The sequence below is a fragment of the Ciconia boyciana genome, chromosome 8 (assembly GCF_034638445.1).
Source record: "Ciconia boyciana chromosome 8, ASM3463844v1, whole genome shotgun sequence".
NCBI classification, from domain to species: Eukaryota; Metazoa; Chordata; class Aves; order Ciconiiformes; family Ciconiidae; genus Ciconia; species Ciconia boyciana.
In genome coordinates, this window is record NC_132941.1 from 27485519 (window position 1) to 27505725 (window position 20207).

Consider the following 20207-nt stretch of genomic DNA (forward strand, 5'->3'; position numbering starts at 1 on the left):
CCCAAAACCTGACTTGGTTTCTAGGATATTATTTCCAGAAAGACTAAGGAGTGTCTGATGCACCTCTGGCACAGACAAACAGCAAATGTGATGGACAGTACTGTTTCAGACATTAAGAAAAGCACTGTCTTATCCATCCCTTTGAGGTGTTTTCAAAGCAGTGATGGGCAAGGCCCTTGAGACAGGATGGAAGAAAGCACATATATCTATCAGCCCAGGGTCAAGCCTCCCTGGCACAGAAAATCATGTATCCTCAGTGACCAGCTATGAAGCCTAAGAGAAAAATGTTTCAGCAACTATTCCTCCTTTGTCACAGCAGTTTACTTTTCAGCAGTTAACAGTGAGTTTCTTGCTGTTGCTGGAATATGTGAAATAATCACTGTTACCCTTTGCTGAGGGCAATTTTCATAGTCTGAAACACAGCATTCCTGTGAATTAGGTGGTAATTAGATTCTTCTTTGCTTATTTATGTTCTTCTCTATTTATTTATGTTAGAACATTACCAGCATGAGTAAATCAACAGGGTTTGAACAGTGGAGTCAGAATAAGAAGGACTAACAGATAGAAATAATAAGTAGAATAACAGGTAGAATAGACTGACACATTTCAGCTCCAGGACAAGGCTATTCTTAGATAAAGCCTGTGTATCCCTAAACAATATACCAGCCAAGCATCTGTGACAAGCATCATACTGGGGGGCAAGAAAGAGAGCATGAAGCTTTTTATGTTTGCACTTGATCAGTCATAATATTAATTCTTGTACAACTAAGGGCAGAAGCAGCCTTTTATTCACATAGACCCCACACTGGGTGAGTTACAGACAGGTGGCCTTAGAGCTCCAGAGACGAGCTGCCCCTTCTCACTGGACCTTTTTGCTGTCAAACAGTAACTGAAGAGACCAAAATCTTCCCTGCCCTAAGCAGGCTTCGGCTAGGAACAAGTCAAAATTTCCATAAAGTCTACGGCTTGCAGTGACACAAAGTGTTATTGCTCTTCCTTCACCCAGGGAAAAAAGGAAAAGGATGTATGCTACCTGTGCTACTACCTTCTGCATAGCCCTGCCTCACAACCAGGCATCTAGACACAGACGCAAGTTCCCCATGTCCTTTCACCTGCTTTACTACTCCCTTGCAATTTTGTGGCTAGTTACAACACCGTGAAGTTTCTGAAGTTACATGCTTCTAAGTTATCTTCCCTAAGAAAAGTCTTAGAAGATGGACAGAATATGTGAAGAAGAGAATTTGAGAGTGGGTAAATATTTATAATATCCCAGTAATCAATGCTGCAGCAAATTCTGCTCAGCTGAACAGCACGTGTCTATTTGTCAGATCACATGTGGATCCCAGTCACAGCACTGATCTTGTTCACACACCACTGAGATATAAATTAAGGAGGAAAGTGTTTGATATTGTCTATATCCTGGTTATTTCTTTTCTGATATGAAGGATGCTCATGGTAGCCATCAAAATAGGTTCAAGATTCCTGACAAAACTGAAAAAATGATAAAAATATTTAACCAAAACTAAGAAACAGAAGAATTAACAGCGAGGAAGAGAAGACTAAAGCACACTTCCCTTTATTTCTACAAATGGGAGCACAGAGAAGCACATAACCTGTGGTATCTGCCACTAAAAAAAGTTTACTCTTCACTACAATCCTGCATTCCTACAGCTCACTGCTACATACCCAAACCAGAGTAATTTTTTCCTGATTAATATTACTTTTCAGAACTGAGGAACAGGTCCACAGCAAGTACAAAACAATAGTTGAGGATCTGTTCTACACTTTACCCCAGGTTTGGCCAGAATGAAGGCCATGTCACTCTATTCTTTTCTGGCTACCTTACCCAGCCTATGCCACCTAAGATCTGTCAAAAGCAACATATAATTTAAGAGATCGGAGATACCTCTAACATGTCTTAAAAAAAATATATTAAAGAAAACTATCCTACTTTGTGCAAATCAGGCCCTCCACAGCTGTGCCCATGTGCAAACCAGCAATCAGCAAACCGGCAATTTTGTTTGAGGAATCAGGTAACTGGAGGCAACGGGAGCCAAGGGGCAGTCACTGGGCTGACCAAGTGCCTCAGGCCAGGTACAGGGGGCTCCGCAGCACATGTGCTTGTGTCTGTGTTGTTGTGTGTAAGGGGGTCTGCACCAGCAGTTGGGGTGGGGCTGTGGGCCTCAGGGGCTCCTATGACTGTGTCAGCAACTGGGGAGACTGGGATCCAGGGCCAGTTACTGGACAGACCAAGTGTATCAGGCCAGCTGTTGGAGGGATCTGCATTGTACAGATTTCCCACTAAGGGACCATTCATTGTGACCAGCCAGAGCAGTTGGGATTTCCTGCAGCCACCTTCTAAAAGGTGGCTAAAAACATACTTGCAGCCCTCCCTGGACACACTGTTGTGTTTCAAACAATGTTTGTGGAGCGGTTATTCCGCACCACGCTGATGAAATTAAGCTTTTCCTGACATTTGAAAGACACAGTTTTAAGATAGGCTACTTTGCTTCACTTCTGAAGCTGCAGACAGCATTTGGTTGAAGAACCATCTTAAACTGTGTCAGGTCTAAATGATCTGGCTTCTGCACACAACAGTGCGACTAAATTACGGCAGCTCTGAGATTAATTTTTGCATGCAATTATTAATAGCAAGCAATGCTGGCAGTTATTGTTGTAGCCTATGGGGAAAATTTCTTCTCTTGGGCAGGAACTCCAGACATTGCTGAAAAATCTGAAACACTGCACATAGCATGAAAATATTGAACTTTCCTCTCTTTCTGCAAACAGACTAAAAGGAATTATCAAGGCTCCACTGGTGAGAAACAACAGGTTGTGATATACAATGCCACAGGATACCAGATACTAACAACAGAAGAAAAAAATCTGCTGTTTGCTTTCATTACTTGAAGACTAGTAAGTCACTGAAGAGAAAAAGCACCATGAATTTTAGCATTAGGTTTGTCCACAGTGGAACTTCTCATTAAAATAAATGAGAACCTGGAACAGATAAGACAATGAGGAAGCCAACAGAGCCATTGCCTAAACATGGTTCTCCAACAACACACTCTGGGAAAGCTAACCAGATAGAACTAAGGCTACAGACATTTAAAAATAAAAAAAGACACCATAGGCTTTTGACTTGATCAAGACTGGCAGCAAGCAATAGAAGAGCACAGAGCAACACCATGTAAAATTTGCTGTAAAACTGCCCCATTGTTAAATTCAGAAAGCTAAATATATTATTTACTATAAAAAAAAAGTGACCCTAAGTGATTCCTCGGGGAAAAACAAAAAAGTTAAAGGCTGCTCCAGAAGCAGATCTGTCATTCACTACATGCTGCTACTCTTTGAAATTCTTTCCAGCTGAAAATTCCTATAAAAATGATCTGACATGATTTTTTTGTCACTTATTACAAGAAAATAACTTCATTTTTCAGATATGCTAGAACAACTTTTCCTATTTTTGTTGCAACCTCCACAGATTCAGCAAATAAAAATTTTCAGCAGCATGCATTCAGCATAAAAAGCAAAATCATCCAATAAACCCAGACATCTAATGATGAAAATTGTACAGTATTAATTCCTCTGTGCAAAGGTGTCAAAAGGACTTTTGCCAATAAAAATGGCTAAAACCAAACAACCAGCAATCAAAATTTTGTGGACTAACAGATCATAAAAATCAGAGACATACTTTATTACCATTGAAACCGTCAATGCTCGAAAAGACGTGATGCTTTCACACAAAAGAATCCTTCCCAAACGTGCTTAGGGAATGCCTGTTTAGATAACGCTGGAGATTAAAAGCCCATCTCCCTCATTGCAATCAAGAAAATCCCACTGCCTGGGACACGGGCAAGCAGTTAGGAAGAAGCATAACATTATCTCCTGGAGGCAATTACTGCGGGTACAGCTACAGAGGCAGTAAAGACTTCCATGGTTGCGCATTTATGACCTGTGAAGTTGGAATTAACTTGATGTCCTACAGAAACATTTATATGAACCTCCCTGGTTTAACACAGCAGTTAAAACACAGAACTTACACTGGCCAAAAGGATAAATTATACTTGTTAACTTCGCCTTCGGGATCCATAAGATAAGGCACACATTTTGTGCCTGTTTCTTCCCCAGTGAAGAACTTGCAGTAGCAAATCAAGGGAGGGAGAGAGATCTGTAATCCAGTGCTAAGTTAATTAAGCTTGAGATCCACAGGCAGAGGGAAAAAGATAGCATAAATATTTTATTTCAGTATTTGTACTTATGAGCAAAGATAACTAGCAACTTACCAAGCAGAGACTAATGGGATGTAAGCCACCAGTTTAGATCAGTAGTTCTGGTGCAGCAGTACTGCAGGACCTTTCTCCCCTTTCTTAACTGTTTACTGAAGAAAGAGCGTCAACCATGAGATCGTCAAACTGATTCCCAGACAGGTACTTCTGGCTACAGAAATCACTCTGTTAACCTGCCTCCACGTGTCTGTGGGCTTCCTTCCATATGTGGGTCATGCACATAAAGGAGATTTTGAACCATTCAAAATGGGAGATTTCCTCTCTCTCTGTGAGCAGCTCTATCAGGCACCACAGCACTTGCAATAAGGACTCTTCCTTTGAATTCCACACCCCCCCCCTCCCCCCCTTCAGGGAGAGTTATAACTGTACCCAGAACAGACTGAGAAATCAACTTTGACTTACACACAAATGACACTTTTATATACACGCAAGTAGCATTAAAATGAAAGAACAAGACAAAGACTTATCTTTTCCCTCCCTCTCTGAAGCCTTGAGGACATTGTCAAGTGGAAATAATTCAGGAGAAGACAAAAAGATGAAGGGACAATTTCTTAAAATGAGGACAGTTACAGAACATGAAAACACCTTTCAAAGAGCTAACCAGGAACAGTCCTCTGTCCAGAAGCCCAAGCATTTCTGTGTTTCCCCCAGTGTACCACTGGCCTGATACTCTGCTTTCTGCAAAGGGGGGCTGATTTCCCTTTTCTAAACAGATCATACTGAAAAAAGCATATTAAACTTGTGTCTGCAACCCAACAGAACCTGGAAGGTGTAGCCTAATAAATTATGATTTTGCCATTGCTAGTAGACATCAGAAACTTATCGTCCTAACAGTGCAGGGTTTCAGGACTTGCCAAAATAAGGGAGTGATATTTACACTGAGAAAAATATTTTTCCTAGAGCATTTAGCATGAAATTTGACAATGAGTTATGTGACACTAACCAGCTGCATGTATAAGACTGAAAATAGTCAAGGATTGAAAGTTAAAATCAGCTGGGACTAACAGCATCATCCTTTACCCAGATGCCTTTTCTCATAAAACTCAGTAAATCAATTTTTGAAATTTCTACCTTTCTGTCAATTCTGGTTGGAACTGTTCAATGTATTCAAAACCTGTTAGTGCAAGGGAGAGAAATGAAAACAGGTAAGTGCACACAAGAGGCTGTATGATCACATAAGCCTTATTTCCACAGATAAACTAAACTAGGAATGCATGAGGGGAGAAAAACAGAAAGACTACAGGGGAAAGAAATTGGACAGAAACAGTCTTATTACATCAGTTTTGTTATGAATCGAGTAAGCACGAGTCTTGTTGAAGCTTGAGACACGCTATACGCTTATTTGAAATTGAGCCTATAGATCTTAAAGAGGGTATTTTTATGTTTCACCTTGCCACAGTGCACTCTAAAAAAACAACTATCTTTTTCTGGGTTCAGGTCCCCATGAACCTATATTATGGTATTAACTGTCAAGTTACATCAATTATATAAAGAATATGTCAAGAAGTTTGACAATAGTAGATCAGATTTCTATACCTCAACAATTACCTTAATGTTCAACTGAAGATTTTTCTGAAGTTTTATTGTCCAAATTTTCATGTCAAGTAACCTGTAACATAGAACTGAGGATTCAAGAGCAACTACAAGGTAAAATAATTGCATGACTTAAGCACATCAGTATAGCAACAGTGAGCAGCAGTCAGACTTTCCCTCTCCAGCCAAAACAAATGATCTCCTTTTTCAGCTTTCAAATGGAAGACAAACCCCTCTTTCAGAAGCAAAAAGGATTTGTTGCAGCTACACAAACTGATGGGTCTGCTATGGCTTCCCAACATGCTGAAGCCACAAAGGAAGGAGTGTCCAATAAATCCAGAAATAAGCCTTCACAAGAAAAGTATAGATTCCCTGAACTATGGGCTACATGCAAAATATATTTAACAAAGATACATATTTATTTACACAAATACAAAGCTTGTTACTTACAGATGCCAAATCACATCTGGGAAAACACTGGGCTATATAGGAAGTAGCCACAGACTGCTGGAAGTCAGAGGAGCTTTTACCTTAAAGAAATTCATCAACTTAACTTATCATGAGTAGCCCCTTGCTGCAGAGGGGGAAAAGAAGTATTAAGTATTGGAAATTAAAAAAAAAAAAAAAAGTATTATTAAATCCTAAAACTAATAACAGCTAACTTTCTTTTAATAGAGACAAATGTCTCCCTTCCTCACCCCCCAACAAAAAAAAAATCCTCAAAACATTCAGACTGAAAGAAAAAAGAAAAAGAAAACAAAAGGAAAAAACCTGAATTTCTTAATCATGGATCTTTTTCACAGACCTCACGAGAAATGCCAGGGAATGAAACAATGCTTTTTGTTGTTACTTTGTTTTCCCCCTTCTTCATGCTTCACTAAGTACACACACACACCATGTTTTATTAAAAAAAAAAAAAAAAGAAAGAAAAAAGTGCCCCCCAAAAAACAACAATAAAACCTGCTGAGTTTCCAGGAGCATTTTATAATACAGTCTTATTGGTTTCTGCAGTGCTTCATATAAAAAGGACCACAGTGTATGAAAAAGGCCCCTAGGGGTTACCACTGACTCATACTGTCTGCTCCTTAATAATAATAATAATTAATAAGATTTAAAAATTTCTGTCTACAAATAATGAGGAAAGCCTACCAGCCCTCTTCAAGAGCAGGTAATAAGCAAACCAGGTGGAAAAATGAGACTTGCAAAAGAGACCAAACACACTTCCAGCAGCTTCCTTTTGATAGGGCAAGATACCGGTTTAGCAAACAGGTTCTGAGACATACTTTAAAAAAATATTCCACCAAAATAATAAATAATTGATAGTATCTGTTACATATAAATATCCTATTATATATAGGATATTTATATATACTATAAATATCCTATTAACACATTTAACAAAGAGCAAACAAAAAGCAGGACACCTATTTTTTCATCCAGGAAAAAGGGAGCAATCATTAGGATGATAAAAATCACAGAATGTGGCATGTAAGTTTACGTTAACCCTAATGCCAACTGAAGACTAAACAACAGAGAGCATCAAAATGCCACAGTAGCCAAAATTTATCTGAAGTTTTTTTAGAGGGCTGGTAAGACAGTATCAAAATGCCAGCAATGGACCAGGCAAATGCAGCAAAGTGACCTGTAAGAATCACCAGGAGGGAAAGGGTTTGTGTTGGGTTTCTATAGCAGAGCTGGTGATGAGCATTTAATCAGGTTTTACATCCTTTTCCAAAGTAAAATTGTAAACACTCTGGACCCTTCTGGTCTCTCCCTTTGACATGCTACATTGCTAAAATATGGACAATAATGCATATTCCTCTAAAACACAGGCAGATTTAGAATATTGCAAACTGAGATTTATGAGATTTATATAAAAAAGATACATTCAAGTGTTTCAGCAGCTTAAGTTACAATACTCCAAAATGTACACATTAATCCAAATCAGAGAGCTGCCAAACAGCCTTTAAGCCTAATTAAAGAAACACTAGCACGCCAAGGAGTTCCCTGTCTCTCCTGAGACTAAAATACCAGCTAGTCCTCTACGCAACCTCACCTTTATTTTATTACACTGTACTCTGCAAGGGAACCAACACATCTTGCTCTCCTTTACTAATGCGAACTCCATTCATTTGCCCTATGGGCTAACAGTACCACTACAGTAACTCACTACCCTTTCAGAAACACAGCTCCCCAGGGCCCTGGCTGCTGCCCTCCTAACACCACAGGGCAAACACAGCCCAGGGCAGGCAGATGACTTGCACTGCTTATTTCCTTACCAACCTGCAATTATCAGAGTTCATGACTACTAGTGGGAACAAACTATGGAGCAATGCTTTGTAGTCAAGTTTTATCATGCAACTGGGGGTTTTTTCCTTAATTTTAAGAGTATGAATCCACTAGGGCAGAAGAAAATAATTACATATTACTGAGGGATACATACCAATTCTGGGCAGCATGGGTCTTCTCAGGCTATGATTGCCTAGTTCTCCCTCAGAAAAATCTCAATTTATAAGTGAGGTTAAACAGCAAACAGCACAGTGGATGGAAAAAATAATAATTAGTAATCCTTTCCACAATCTAGAACACTGTCTCTAATACTGGTATCAGACCTCTAGATCCAATACCAAGAACTGGAAACTAGTACATCAGATTTTTCTCTGGAGGAATTGGACAGCAGCTTTACTAATCTGATTAGAAACTAAGTTTTAGGAGTAGTTTAAGCCCTTCAAACAGCAAAGGATATCTGAAAAATTGGGGACTTTTTGGCTCATAATTATCTTTTAATCTCAATTTTCACATACTTATTCCAAGACAGTTCTTTGGGACAACTGTGCTGTCAGATCTTTGTTAATGCTCATTCTCCCACTTAAAGAATGTGGCTTTTCTTTGGCTCTGTGAACTTTTTAATTTTCTAAAGTACAATATTTTTCTCCTCTATATTGCCATTCAGACTTTTTAAAATAGAAACAAGAAAGCTATAAATACATATGGTAAGTACAGGAATTATTTTGTGCAAGACACTTTTCCTAGATACAATTTTTTTTCTTAATGTATTAAGTTGTCTATAGAACAACCTGGGGCTCTCAAATCAGAAGGCTCCCTTCATGGCACCTCTCCAACAAAAACATCAGCTTCAGCTCCCCTCTGTGTCTCGTCCAAGGCTTGAACAAGTAACAGGGAAGAACCTGGGTGGCCAGGCCTGCCTATTCTGGAGGGGAAGTTAGGAGAAGGAATACAAACAACCCTTAAAGGCAGTCCTAGGCCTGAAAAGGCCTGTGGGGAAGGGTCTGGAAACCAAAAGAGAGAGAAAAATAATTTGCACTGCAAGAATATGGAAAAAACTTTCCAAATCAGCAGTGAACTTGAGGAGGAAAAGAAATTAATTGGTTTTGGGAGAGTTCTGTCTTGGTCCTAACAGAGGCACAAGGAAAAGATCAACCAGTGCTTTCTCTCTATGGACTCTGCCAGGAAACCCCTTGTTTCCTCTCATGAAGAAGGGGGTGAGGACCCCTACAGTTAACACACACACACACACGCTCACTCAAACAACATTCCTATCACTCACTCTGAACAGTTAAACAGGGTGCAATACCCATAGAATAGAGCACACCCAGTGAACTTAACGTCAATATTTCAGTGAAGCACATCGTATCTCCTGAAGTCAAGAGCTATCACTATTTCAATACTTCTTTCAAACCGGTCTAAGTTCCCACTCCTACTACAAAAATTGTAGATTCCACCCTTCCTCCCAGCCCCCTCCCAATAACTTCAAAGATTCATTTTAGGTAACAAAGCAGCCCAATTTTAATTCTTGCTTACTAATTTAATTTTCACAGTCTTCTTTCTGTGCAAGCTGACTAAAATTCAGCCCTGAAGATATCCTGCCCTTCCCTAATGCCCACATCTCTAACCTTTGAAAGACAGGTTTTTGGACCAGTACGGAGCTCAGATTCATTTGCTCTCGCTGGCCTTCAGTAAAAGCTTTTAGGTACAAGCCCATAAAATTTCTTTCTTGACATGCATTGCATGCTGGTCCAAACATGCATTATATCCTAGATTCCTCCCACATCCATTCAATTTGAAATAAATTACAAAGCACACAGACTGAGAACGTCCTTTACTATTACCGTGGAGAAAAACCCTGCTATTTTCTTTTAATTTAAGGGGTTGTTTCCTTCCTGCTGGCTCGTTTTAGGACTCTAGGGATGCACAGAACTTACTCCCAATTTCAGCTATGGTACCAACATCTGGCAAGATAGTGTTTTCATTCAATGCATGGTTACAACCTGCTCTTCCTGGGTTTTTTCCTTATTTTAAGTTAATAAGGAAGCATTCTGTGGTCACTTGACAAACATATTTGTTTTAAGGTTTGGATTTATTTTTTGGTAGTTTCCCTTTTTAACTTAGGACAAGGGCTTAGCTATCATGACACCTTCTTATTCCTTTTTGATTCATATTTTCTTTAAAGGTCATTGGCAGTATATTTATAGGCAAAAATACTGTGTCAATATTACTAACAGTCAAAGAATGAGAGTAGGGAGAAAGAACGTACAGTTTTTAGCTACTTTACATTACAGGGCTGCAGTTGGAATTTGCCAATCAAAAATGGACTGTGTTGTGCCTGCGGCTGCAATTCTAAGCTAAATTGAGTAAATGAAGTGATTTTACTTTCGAGTAAAGATTCACGCACAATTTTTTATTTTTTTTTTCCCCCTTCCTTAGTAAGGACGCTGTCTTGTAAAGCACTATACTTCGTATTTTCTTTTTTTGTTTGTTTTAAAAAAAGACAAGAAAGACTAGGAAACCCAATGGACTTTACCTCTTTAGTTCAAGAAGTGTTGGTAAGCTGTGGTTTTCATGACAATATATATTACATCAACATTAAAAAAAAGTAAAACAACTCCCTCACAGCAACTTCCTCAGCAATGACCAACATAATCAAACCATTATTTTCAAACACATACTTTTCTGGTTCCCCAATTTTGCACTGTGAAAAAAAAATTCAAACTACTAAATAAAGCATGTAGTAAGAAAAGAAGATTTGATTGTGAAAGACACCTCTGCATTTAAGCATTGCTGTGACAGTGTAAAAAGCAAAATGATCAGATTACAGATAAAATCTCAGTGTTTAAATAATGTATTTTCTTGCCATGTACTTTTTTCAGTCAATGTCAAACACATAAAAAAGCAAAAGAAACTGTTGTAGCAGCTTATCATGCTACTCAAGCATAAATGTCACTGCTAGGCAGACCTTGTATTATCAGCTCAACTATTAAGGTTAGCAATTACAACTCTTTATAACTAAGACCAAAAATGTTCATCTGGACCAATATCTACTAGTAAGCCTAATCAACACTGAAGACCTCTTTCTACAAATATTCAACACATCCTGCTCCCCCTGAATTCAATTTGTCTACTTGCAAACAGCTTTCCCACTGTTTTTCTTGCAGCGTTGAAAAAGGGATGCAGATGTCTCATTATCGTATCTAAATTTCTAAATCTTTTACACCTTCAAAACAAACAATGTCTGGAGCCATTATTCTTCTCTTAAAAATAAGATAATTTGAAGTATTTCAAATGAGTTATACTCTCAAAATTACTCAGTCAAATAATGCTGGAAAGCTCCATTATATTATTCTTAATTATAATCTTAAACTTCTGTGGCAGCTTTCCCCCCAAAATAGGTAAACCTACCTGGGGTTTGAAAAGGCTGCCAATATCAGAATCCCTCTAGGGTTAGGGAGAAGGAGCAGATGTGAGAACTAGTCTCAAAAAAAATTCACTACAGATAAAAACTTACAGAGCAAATAGACAACGTGAATAACAAGTGAGCAGGACCAGATGCCATTCACCTGGGAATTGTAAAAGAACTTGGAGGTAGAAAAGCTGGATTATGAATGAGGAGTTAAACCACTCACTTCAAACCAGCTTCTGGATGCACCGACTAGAGGAAATTAACAAGAGGCCAACGTATTAAAAAAAAGCATTCAACAGAGAGCATGGGAAAGTACAGATGAGCAGGTCTGACCTGAGGTTAGGCAAGCCAGCAGAAACTGTTGCAAAGAGCAGAAACAGTGGGGAAATTAATAACTACAACATATGGGGAAGAGTCACAGCTTTTATAATGTGAAGATGCATCTCTCAAATCTCCTGGCATTTCCTGAAAACAAGGGTGTGGTGGTTGACAGTCTACTTCATTCTTCTAAAGCTTTCAAGCAAACTCTTCCAGCAAGACTCCTACGAAAACTGTGCTACTATAACATATGAGGAAAGGCCCCTGCCCATCTCACCAAGCAACTTGGTTAGCAGATGAGAAAAATAAAAGGTAGGAATAAGTGGCCATTGGAATATCTCAGGATCTGTGCTCAGGTTTGTGCCACGCAACATGTTCCTAAGATAACCCAGAAAGGGAGTGGGATGGTGAGATGACAAAGTCTGCACCAAAACAAAGTTTGAGTTTATATATGCTTAGAGCTGAACCACAGAAAATACCCTCTGATTCCTACTCAAACCTTCAAAGATATAAGCAACGGGGAAAATTATTGGACAGCTGTGGCAGGTTGATGGTGGCACTGGCATATGATGGAAGGGGAGAGGAGCATCCATTTGGTGGAAAAAGATTCAAAGTTTCAACTGTTTTTCTCAGCAAATCTTTCAGCTTTACTTGCTGTAAGATATTCATGGAACCCTAAAATCCATCCCTAACCAGCTGCAGAAACAGCTGAATGATAAGAACAAGACTGTCATATACTAAGTAAAATCTCAGGAAAATACTTTGGATTTTATAAAGGAGGACAGCATTAATAAACTCTACCCCAGTGAGATTTAAAAAATGAAACCTTTTCAAATAAAATATCAGTATCTACCTCCAAATAGAATATTTGTTTAGCTTTGCACTGGTTTTGGCTGGGGTGGAGTTAATTTTCTTCACAGTAGCTAGTATGGGGCTATGTTTCATGTTTGTGCTGAAAACAGTGTTGATAATTCAGGGATGTTTTCATTACTGCTGAGCAGTGCTTGCACAGAGTCAAGGCCTTTTCTGCTCCTCACACCACCCCACCAGCAAGTAGGCTGGGGGTGCACAAGAAGCTGGGAGGGGACACAGCTGGGACAGCTGACCCCAACTGACCAAAGGGATATTCCACACCATATGACATCATGCTCAGCAGATAAAGCTGGGGGAAGAAGAAGGAAGGGGGGGGGATGTTCAGAGTGATGGCATTTGTCTTCCCAAGTAGCAATTACACATGATGGAGCCCTGCTTTCCTGGAGATGGCTGAACATCCGCCTGCCCATGGGAAGGAGTGAATGAATTCCTTGCTTTGCTTGCATGCACGGCTTTTGCTTTACCTATTAAACTGTCTTTATCTCAACCCTTGAGTTTTCTCACTTTTGCTCTTCTGATTTTCTCCCCCATCCCACCGGGGGGAATGAGCGAGCAGCTATGCGGGGCCTAGTTGCTGGCTGGGGTTAAACCACAACAAGCTTAAATAGCCTATTTGAAGGAGAATTCAAAAAGCACTTTAACTTACGCATCTCTGTTAATAGTGAGAACGTTTCACTTCATAACTCCATACAGAAAAAAAACCTATGAAGTTCATACAAAATCTTGGGTGCTTTACTATTTCTAGAATGCAAGCATCCTGTCCTTATTTTTAAGTTGCAAGGAAGTTAGCTTGCCACTTTGAAAGCTAGCCTAAGGGAATCAGGCCATAAGATCCAACAGCATTGTTGTGCAACTTTCAGGTTTAGGTTCTAAGCTAACTGGTTCTAAGCAAGCTGACAAGGCTCAAAATACATTTTAAAGACTGAAAGAAATTAGTTGTTTTATTCTCCTCTTACAATGAATTCAAAGCAAAATTTTTACTTCAGGATAAGGCTACCCACCATATCTCTGGAATACTGGATTTTCATTGCCAAAATTCAAGACCTAGCATCAGAATAGAAACATGTATACTTCCGGCTTTAATTTTGCAGCTTTATATTCTACAGCCTTTATTAAAATACCAACAATCAAAAAAAATAAAGACTATTTGCTACTAAGCAATGCTGTTGAAGATTCGTACATCCAAACAGCAGATGCATATGCAAGACCAGGAACATTCCTGTCCTGTATCCATTTAGGTTGCATGTATGCTTCTCAACAGAAACACATATTCCCTCTAGTTTGGCTTAACCATCAGCTTTCAACTTGGTAGTCTACGTCTCTTCCTGTCTTCAGAAAGGAAGGAGAACATCATACAACCAGAGGTAAAATATTAACAGAGTAGCAATAAGATACTGATAGTTCTCTCAGATTCTAGTGTCAACCAATGTTTGCAACTCTGTCCTGCTGACATGCAGTGGCACAAATACCCTAACCTCACAGGATACCCAATAATAAAATGTTGATCTTAAAGATGAGTCAAATTGCACCCTAGAACAAAAGTACTCTAAATGAAGGATTGCCAATACAACCTGCAGAGACCCAATTTTGACCTGCAGCCTTTCCTCTCTATTTTAATTGTGAAACTTTGCTTTTAGGTTATAAATCCATTCCTAATCCTATCCCCAGCAAGAGAAAAATGGGATGCACAAGCAGTGGAGAGTGCCTGGTTCCATGTTCACATGCTTACGGCAATCAGAGTAAAATAAACATGTAAGCTAAGCTATTTTGAAAAAAAGAAATAAAATAGTAAGCTGCAATACATTCCCCTCCCAACTTGTATCAAAAAGTAAGTAATGTGAATCCCATTATTAACCACTGATGAACCTGCGATAACCAAGCATATTTAACACTAAGGCACCCTCATTAGAAAACATCTTGAAGAGTACAAGAAACACATTTTAACCCAACTGTATAAAACCTGACATCACAAAATCTGATACCCCAACTGATTAAACTCAACGTTTCTGTCCATAGGTCTAACACTAAGCTTTCATTCCCAACCTGTATTTTGTTCCAAGACAAGATTATTTAGTGTCTGGAACGTTTAAGAGAAAGAAACAGGAAGAGGAAAAAATTGCACACTTGCAAAGCTGGGAAACACTGAATGGTGGTATTTTCATGTGAGTCTTTACTTCAGACAGAACTTTATATATACCTACTGCAGTCTGAGTCTTTCAACCTCAGATGTATGATTTAGCCATTTGAAAGCAAACCCAAATAATCAGCAGATCAATAAAATCTTTTCATATAAACACAAATCACGATACTGCTGCTTCTGATACAGCTGCATTGCCAGTTAATCCATTACATGTTGCTTAGGGGCAATGAACCCAAACATGCCTTTCAGCTCCTGGCGCAAGAAGTCATTAAGATTAGATAAATCCTCCCTTGTGTCTTTCACCACAGGACTGAGATGTAGAAGCTTGTTCCATCGTTGTTTTTTTTACTTTTGGAGTGAACCAATTCCAGCACATCTGCGACAGGAAGCATGATCTCCATCAAAGTCATCCTGCCATACCACTCACCATCGTGTTATAAGCAATACAATTGCAATAAAATAAATTCAGTTAGCATGTTTTGGGTTACATCTTCCAGTAATATAGGCACTCAACTCATCATGTCGTTCAGATAAGTTTGTCTTAAGATATATATTAGTATCTTCTCTTGAAGTATGTATTTTCTAATAAGTTTTCTAATAAATCAATACCTCTTTGCACATATTAAAATGTACTGCTCCTACTCTCTAAACTGGTCTGATTGCAAAAAATAAAGATTTCTAGGCAGATGAAACATGTTACAGTACAAACAAAATTCTTAAGAACTACAGTTTAAGTTCATTATACAGCATTGGACCTACAAAACTCCGACTGTCTTTTCTTCAGTTAATTCTAGATTACACGCTATCAAGACTGTAAAACCCTTTTGTTCACAAAATCAGGATGCACTAAGAGAACATTCCTGTGTATTTAATTCCTGCTTCAGCAATTATCATATAATAAATAAATCCAAAAAGCAGTTATCTCATTACAAATAATTCAGACACCAGCTTGCCACAGTCCCATTTCTGTGCATTCTTTTTCCTTTTTTCCTTGCAATTTTGCTCATATAATACAATGGTCCAGAAATTTAATATTTAATTTTGTTTTACTGCTGTAAAAAGATACATAAGAGTAGTCTGACTAGATTTATTTTACTTTTTAGGATTCTATACCTTCAGTGAAAGCCTATTTGTCAATGAAATAAAAAGTAGCCTAAAATAATGGAATCCAAGAATATGAGAAAAAGGAAGAAAAAACGAGAAACTGCACTAAAGTGCATCGGAGGTGAAGGAAAATAACAGACTAACAAATAGACATCTCATGTATCATCTGACATTTTAATACACAAATGACAATACGGCCAAGAAATAAGAATAGCAGGACATAGGCAGGGACAGCTTATTTAGAAAGCACAGGTAGCAACACTTGCTGCCAGGTGGTGTCACAAGAAAGGCATGCTTGTTTGTAGCAGGAAAACACAACAGAATTATCATCTAGGCAGGGCCTGACAGTAATTAGTTTTAAACAACTTTTTAAAAGCAATATAAAAGGCTCAGGCAAATGCACTGAGTCTGAGAGCACAATGGGGACAAGTACTGCCCCCCAACAGGCTGCAGAAGTTACCAACAGACCCCCTAGTTCACATCTAATTTTATCTAAGAAGGAACTAATAGAACTCGCAAAGCAAAAGTTATTGGAATCAACCAAGGTTTGCCAAAATATAAAGGGAAAATTAACAGCAACAGAATAAAACCAGGAAAACTGCAGAGCTAGAATGTACCTTCAGGTATTTATTGCTTAATTTTTAGAAGTAGGATAAATTGTATCCAAAAAAATCACTCCTGACAAATGCGTCCCCAGCATATCTGAAAACACCTATAGTAGAGATCCCACAGTTGCGATCATTTATTTCCATGTTTAACTCTGCCTAGTCTTAGAACCTTTTCTTCTTGCTTCTGTGCTGTAATTGAACACCTACTCCTCCCCCTGCTATATCTTTCTTTACCAAAATAATACAGAGATCTACCTTCCAGGACAGTTTTACAGTCTCATCTTTTTTCTCCTCATCAGAATACACACCCAATTCTTACAAATTTTCTATATCTCTGATATTTTTTGCTGACATTTTGGTTTGGCAACAGCTTGACCATGGACTTGCGCTTAGTTCCCATTCACTATCTCCAAATGTTTTTATCTGAAATGGATACCTAGCAGCTGTTCACCAAGTATATTTATGTGGATTATGTTTGCCGAAGTTCAGTACACTGCACATCTCCCTTTTTAATTGCATTCCATTTATTTCAAATACTCTTAACTAGTGAAAATCCTCCTGAAGTGTAAGCCACACTTTCAAAACACTTCCTCCTCTTCCTTCCTCAATGCTCAATATTCAAAAATGTAGCAAGCATATTCCACTAGGAAAGACATTAATTAAAAAGCTGAATAGGACTGGACTAAAGAGACACCATTTACCACATCTTTGCTGTACATCAACTGTGAACTCCTGTATAAATGCTCTGAGTATCTTCTCCAAAAAGTGAAGAAAGATGACAATAGTTTCACAAGGCCCAGTATTTTTTCACTCCATGCTTCCTTGCCACCCGTCAAGATCTACTCTGCCCTCCTCATTATCTTACTACATTTTAAGTGTATGGGAGGGGAAACAATTTATACCTCAATTATAAAGCTTCAGTGTTTGAAAACTCCTGCCTCTACAGGCTTTGGAAAACTCTGGGGATACTGGAAACAAGTTGAGGAACAAAGGAAAGCAGAAAGGTCAGCCATTCCTGGAGGGGACTGTGCTAAGGAGAAGCCAAGCAATTCCAATCCAAGAAAGGAATCCCAGTATGAATACTGGGCAGCTTCATAAGGACCTAAAAATAATTTCCTTTTAAAGAAAACAAAACCAAAACACATCAGCAAATGACTTGATGCATTCTCATGGCACATTCAATCTAACTGGGGGCTGCCACCAAACAGGGCCATCTGTTCTTCCCTCCACTATGCACCGCCAATTCCCACTCCCTTCCTGTGTTGGATCCAGTGATCATGCAGCTGCAGGATGAATTAATCAGCTTATCAGTGTGATGGAAAAATAATCTGCCAAAAAAACCACCAAAAGATGAAACCAAATTGGTTAGTCTTGTTATATCAGCAACTGAGAATCAACCTAGAGAAGGGCCATCGAAATCTGTGGCAGGGTGGAGGAGAGCAGGACAGCTCCTTTTGGGGCATTCTGCCCACTGATCACATTAGATATAACCTGAAACTGCATCCTGCAAAACAGCAAAAGAGAACAGTACAAGCACAAATGCATAAAACCAAAAGTCTGAGGTATAAAATAAATTACAAGTAGCATGGGATATAAAATGCAAAATGACAGTATCTTAAGTACTGTAGAAGTACAGACAAAGGAAAGTACTAATGACTCCTTAATGGAGCAGATAAATAATTCTGTATGCAAGTCTAAAAATGCTCAGACCTTTAGTGTCATTCTTCACAAATATTAGACATTACCAGGTATTTAAGACCAGTTAACCAGGGTTTAGAAGCTCAAGTTCCAAAAGTGGGGAAAAAAAAACAGCTAAAGAATATTCGGGTTATTAAGAATTATTCAAATCAGCAGGGCTAGGTAAAAATTACTTTTAATTATCTTAGGAACCATTATTTTAGAAGCAAACCCCAAATTGAAAGAGGACTCAGGATGTCCCAAAGGACTAGCAAAGGACAAATCTAGGACTATCTTAAAAATGGAAGAAGGACTCAAGGAATTAGAGATCAGCAGTCTTAACTCTGCTACCCAGAAAGATAGCAGAACATATTATTAGTCAATTTAGAGGCACCTAGGGGATAATAAATAGATAACAAATAGCCAGCATGAATTTGTCAAGTACAAATCATGTCAAACCAACCTAATTCCCATCTCTGACAGAGTAACTAGATTAGTGCATAAATATGAAATGTCTTCACTAAGGCTTCTACCAGTGACGTATGTTTTCATTAGAAAAAGTGAACTAAGTTTCACAATTAGGTAAAAAGGCACGAGAGTAGTTTTTAAAATGTTTCTCTTTCAACCTGAATGACGTTTCAAGTACAGCTCTGAAGAGATACGTCCTGTGTTTTTTAATATCTTCACTAATGATTTAGAAGATGAATTATAGAGTAGACTTACAAAAATATACAGATGATTATGACGAAAAGGGTAAAAATAACTCTGGAGAACAAGATCAAAATTTGAAGCTATGTTGAGAAACTGGAAGAAAAGTCCAAAAATCTTATCCAAACAAGCCAATAATCCACACAGGAGAAACTACATCAGAAGCCAAAACACATATTGGGGACCCCATGGCAAGGGGACAATGCTGCACAAAGAGAATCAGGACTTTCTATAAGCAGCAAATTCAATGTATGTATGACAAAGTAATACTGCTGCAGAAAGAAGGGTCTCTCACTGTAGGCATATACCAGCAGGAACACTGCACATGGTAAGCAGAAGTGCAGTCTCAGTTTTGTACTTACAACCCCCTATCTACAATGTGCATCCAGATCATGTCACTGCATTATAAAAGATGACATGGATTAACTGGAAAAGTTCAGAGGAAAACAACAAGTATAGTAATTAAAAAGCATACTAAAAAGAGCTGAAAGAACTGAGTTTGCTTCTTCTTAAAAACCAAACAAAACCTCACAGCAATTGTGTCACTTAAGTCTTCAACCATATAAAGGTTATTATGAAGAGGAGAAAAATCAGCCCCATTCCTGACTCTTTGGGGAAAGAACAGGCAGGAACAGGCTCAATTTTCAGGAGATATTATTGAGGTTGGAGTTCAGGCCAAACTTTCTGTACACAAAGCCAGCACAGTCCCAGTACCAGGCACCTGGGGAGTTTGCAAATCTCTTCCATAAGAGCAAATTTAGACAAACATCTGTCAGTGTACTTGTTCTGCTTCCAGATAGGGAAACAAACAATGATGAACTCCCAAAAAGCCTTCCAGTCTTAAACTAAGGTAACTCCCTCTGATAGAAGAGCACATGGTTTCAAGAAAGAGAATACATCAAATTAATAGTTTCAGGTGACTCACTTGGTTTTACAGGATAAACATGTTAAGCCCCAGTTTGCCAAGCACAGCTATTCGTGAGCTGATACACAAAGTGAAAATACAAGGATACAAGATCAGCTTCTCCATCATTGGAAATGCCTGCCTTGACTAAAACTTCTACTATTATTTCAGCTTGTAAGTTATAATATACACATCCATTCCTATTTAAATGTACAGAAGACATAATAAAGTAACAGAAGTAGCTACAATGTTTTTTCCTTTTAATTCTGTAACTATGCTAAAAACACAAGTTCTAGAGAGGATCTGAAGTTACTGTTATCAGTTAGAGTATGTTCAAGGTTTCAGGTCATTTTAA